The sequence below is a fragment of the Danio rerio genome, chromosome 6 (assembly GCF_049306965.1).
Source record: "Danio rerio strain Tuebingen ecotype United States chromosome 6, GRCz12tu, whole genome shotgun sequence".
NCBI lineage: Eukaryota > Metazoa > Chordata > Actinopteri > Cypriniformes > Danionidae > Danio > Danio rerio.
The window spans coordinates 22,282,391-22,287,312 of NC_133181.1; the positions used below are offsets into that span (position 1 = coordinate 22,282,391).

A 4,922-nucleotide genomic window follows, 5' to 3' on the forward strand; every position below is an offset into this window, starting at 1 on the left:
CCTCGCGATAATTCACTGCGAGAAATGGAGAATCGCGTCAATCAGCGTTCCTACCTGTCAATCATTTGAGGTAACTATGTCAGTTCTCTGGACCAACTCCCACAGTCATTGCCGTTTTGTACTGCCCACCAAAGCCAAATAGCGAATTTATTGCTGGCTTTGCGGCATTTATGACACATCTTTCTGCACTCTCGCCCAACATAATACTTCTTGGAGATTTTAACATTCATATGGACAATAATAACAACACTCTCACCAAAGGTTTCACATCCTGTTTAGATAGTTTTGGACTTCAACAATACATAGACTTTTCCACACATGATAAAGGTCATATTCTGGACTTGATCTGCTGTTCTGGTGTTACACCTGACAATTGTAAAGCTCCCTTACAAAAATAGCCTACAGGAATCCTGCAGGATTTTCATTTTTTTTCTGCAGGAACCTGCTGGTATCCTGTAGGAATTATGAAATCCTGCAGGACAAATTGACAATATGTGCAGGCAATTCCTACAGGTTTTAGAATCATGCAGTACTTTTTGCAGGAATCCTGAAGGATTCATTTTTTTCCCTTCATAAAAGCTGCTGTCCTTCAGGAATTCAAAAATCCAGTAAGACACATTGACAATATGTGCAGGAATTTCCTACAGGTTCTTACAATGGATCCAAGCAAGTGACAAATCCTGCAGGATTTTATAATTCCTGCAGGACTTGCAGGAATTATTTGTTGTAATTGTAATGAAAGAAATTGTGTCACTTGTTTTTGGTAGCAATACAATATGAGTTCTAACAAATAAACATTACAACAAACAAACAAAAAATAAGAAAATAAATACATAAAGTATACAAATAGATTATAGGCAATTATAAAAATCAACCATTACACTAAACCATTCAAATTATGCATTTATGCAAACAAGCAAGCTGTACACTTTTACGTTTCATTTCTATACTTTTTTTTTCATTTATTAAAAATCTGTTTGGTTAGATGCAAAAAAAATAAAAATAAATAAATAAATAAAAAAAACTGCAAGACCTGTCCTTGAGGTAGATATATGTTAAACGTATGTCTGTGCATTTTATGAGTTCAACAGAGTCTCTTCCTCTTTCTTTTAAAATGTTTGTTGCTGTTATCCTTTATTCTCTGTCTTTTTGACCTGAGCAACCTATTTTATTCTGTGTCCATTGCCTTTTTGTGGCAGCTGGAACTGGTGCCTCTTCATTTAAGTACAATTTTTACTCCATTTTTATTCTTTTAAAAGAAGCAGGTTAAGGTTATTGTTCAGGTGATTGGTAAACATAATGTGTTTTCAGCAATGTTAGAGTAAATTTAATTATTAAATTAATATAAACATTTGTTAAACATTTTAAATAAAATAAGATATAAATGCTAAATTGAAATTAGATAATACATTGCTGACAATAATGTATAGGTCTATTTTATACACATTATATATTTACAATATTTTAAGTTAATAATGACTACTACTAATATATGTGTGTGTATTATTTGACAAAATGGACTTGAGTAGACACATTAAAACAAACATTCTTATAAACAGACTTTTTTTCTTTAACAAAATAAATGATTTGTTTGTGGAATACGTGTGTTTTGATGAATCTGTGCTTTACAGATTCACAGTCTTTCACACTTAAAAAAGACGCTCGTTTTCGCCACCTACTGGCGTTACAGTGTAGTTTACATTATAAACTCCGGTAAAATGAATCATTCAGAGAAAAGAATTGATTCATTGAGATGACTCGCTTCACGTCGCCGATTCGAATGCACGTCAGTCAACTGTCACCAACCGTCTTCTGAAGGTAAAACACTTTTCTTAAGTTATTTTATCGTTAAAGTGCTCTAATAACTGCTCTGTTTTAATGTTAAATCAGTAAATTGTTTTGTAACACCAAAACAAATACTTACTTGATTTTTAAAGTCGAGATCACATTAACAATACTAGTACATTGCTAACATAATATACTAAGGTCTACTACCGCCCATCATATCAGAACTTAATTTAAAAAATGACTATATAAAATGATATTTTTATCATTGTGAACATAACCAGTGTTTTATTTAGTATTTTCACTGCTTATAATTGATGCTAATATAGTTTTTTGTTATCTCAGAAATCATTTATTGCTGCGGCCGGACAGCAAACTACTCTTTGGCAGGTACATTAAGGTAAAACTGTTGTCATGGATACAGTCAGCTGTAGCCATCAGAATTAATTGTGTGCATGTATGTGTGTGTTTATTTATGTCTATATATTTAATTATCTTAGAAAATGGGCAAAACATGAGTCCTAACATTAGTGGAATGGAGGGAGGAACCATCGACCTATGACATTATTGTTTCTAAAAAGAACCTACTGAAAAAGAAATTTGAACCTGGGGATGTTGTGGATGTTGCCTATGAGGATGAAAGTTCACCAGCCATAGTTTTAGACATTAAAGGTAAAACGTACAGCAAACATCAAGACTTGTGATCATGAGTAGGCATTGGACAATAACCGGTTTCAAGGTTTATGTCTGTTTGGAAAAGTCATGGTTTTATAACCACCAATATCTTCTGCTATACCGTTTCCAAGGTATTTGTAAAGGTTTTTTATGTGTTGTAAAGAAATCTGTGTTTTTGAAACTAATGACGACAGCAGCAGTCAATGATTTATTTTAATTATTTAGCCTGACATGTTTGCCGTTCCAAAATATTTAAAATCTTTTCTAAAATATAATGTGTTTAAGTTGTTGTTTTTTACTCAGATGTTTAAAAATAACTTATTTTAGAGCAGTAATCACAATATTGTGATATTTTATCCAAGGTTATCATACCAACAGAAACTTAAATCCTGCTCATGCTTTATCATGATTGAAGATAAGTATTTTCAACTTTATCTATTTCTCTTTAGAGAACAAAGAAACTCTCAGGAGGAGGATATTCAGAAGAGGGGAATTTACAGACGTAGTACAGAAGAAGTTTCCAAACGTACCAATAAAATGTATCAGAGCAGCAGTAAGGGAAAAAGTAAATGATGAGCACAAGTTACAAGTAAGGTAATCATTTGTGCATGCACGCACACACACACACACACACACACACACACTTGTATGGACCCTTTTCACATTTGCGTGTTTTTTAGCAGCTGAAATCATCATAGTTGGTAAACTCCGAGCGCAGTGAATGAATACAACGACTTTTTTTCATAGCTGTAATGGTTTTTATACTGTACAGACTGTATTCTTTATACTCTACCACTTACAGGATACTTTTTTCTTTTTTTTTTTTTAGGAAAATGGAGTAAACACAGCCTGTTCATTGGATTCTGGTCTACTTTTTATTTTTATTTTTTTTAACAATTTTAATAAATAATTTGTGAAAATACATTGATTCATTGTGAAATTTCTCTAACTTCATATCTATCCTGCACAATAATCCTACAGGAACTGTATATTTTAATAGACCTGTAGGATTGTAATTCCTGCAGGAACAATCCCTGCATAAATTTCCTTCATAAATTTCTTTCTTAAAATTTCCTTCACAAAATTCCTGCAGGTATTCCTACAGGAAAATGAGCTGAAAATCCTGTAGGATACCTGTATGAAATTCCTGCAGGATTCCTGTAGGCTATTTTTGTAAGGGCTGACTCCTTCCCATTCTCTGATCATATGCTACTTTCATTCAGTGTTAATCTCTCACTTTCTAAATGTAATCCTTCACGCACAATATCATTCCGAAAAATTAAGGACATTAACTTGGACACCTTATCTTCTGATATCAACAGCCTTTCCAGTACTGACTGTCTCTATACACCAGATGAACTGCTCTCTCACTACAACAATAACCTTCACAACCTCCTAAATAATCATGCGCCACTAAAAACCAGGACTGTTTCATTTACGGTGTCTGCACCTTGGTTCACTCCTGCTCTCAGACAATTAAAATCAAAAGGACGTCAGCTTGAAATACTCTACAGGAAAACCAATCTCACCGTACACAAGGACATGTATGCAAATCACATTCATCACTATAAAGACTATATTTCTGCGGCTAAATCCACATACTATTCTAGTTTAATCAGTACCAATGAAGGCAATTCTAAAGCTCTATTTTCTCTCTTTACTAACATTACAAAACCCTCCATCTCACTTCCTCCAAACTTATATACTGTGGATTACTTTAATAATTTAGCTTCATTTTTCTCTTAAAAATTTGAACACATTGATCAGCAAATTCTGTCCACTTCTGTTTTGAATCCACCTGTCCAAGTCACATTTAACCCTTCACATTCGTTCTCAGAATTTATTCTACCCTCAGTAACTGAAATATATAGTCTTATTCGTAAATCCAAACTATCTACCTGCATGTTAGACCCCTTACCTACTTCTCTTGTAAAGGCAATACTCCCTTCCCTGTCTCCTCTCTCACCACTGGTATTGTTCCTTTCTCTCTCAAAGTTGCTACTGTTACTCCAATTTTAAAGAAACCTGGTTTAGATCCCAATAACCTTAATAACTTTCGTCCTATTTCCAATCTGCCATTCATCTCCAAAATTCTTGAAAAAACTGTAGCTACTCAACTTCACACCCATCTTTCCTGTAATAACTTATACGAACATTTCCAGTCTGGTTTTCGCCCACTCCATAGCACTGAAACAGGTCTTCTCAAAATCACTAATGACCTCCTTCTAGCAGCTGACTCTGGTTCACTATCCATTCTTCTTCTGCTTGATCTAAGTGCGGCTTTTGACAAAATCTCACATAATATTCTTCTGGATAGGCTCGCTTCCATTGGCATTGGTAACACACCCCTCAGCTGGTTTCAATCATACCTCTCAGGTCGCACTCAGTTCATTCAATTAAAGTCTTTCACATCGTCATCAAGCCCCGTCACAACAGGTGTGCCCCAGGGTTCAGTTTTGGGT

At 34.3% G+C, this 4,922-nt stretch overlaps 1 long non-coding RNA gene across 3 annotated transcripts; it reads left to right on the plus strand.

Moving 5' to 3' along the window:
- Positions 1-1,773: 1,773 nt before the first annotated feature.
- LOC137487887 (uncharacterized) lies at positions 1,774-3,382 on the plus strand. 3 transcript variants are annotated; one of them, XR_012407925.1, is made up of 5 exons: positions 1,774-1,818; positions 2,131-2,175; positions 2,286-2,457; positions 2,910-3,054; positions 3,290-3,382. It is a non-coding gene; the product is annotated as an uncharacterized lncRNA (long non-coding RNA). The 3 variants fall into 3 exon arrangements; XR_012407924.1 differs by having other exon boundaries at positions 1,814-2,185; positions 2,910-3,049; XR_011006669.2 differs by lacking the exon at positions 1,774-1,818 and having other exon boundaries at positions 1,826-2,185.
- The last annotated feature ends 1,540 nt before the right edge of the window (positions 3,383-4,922 follow it).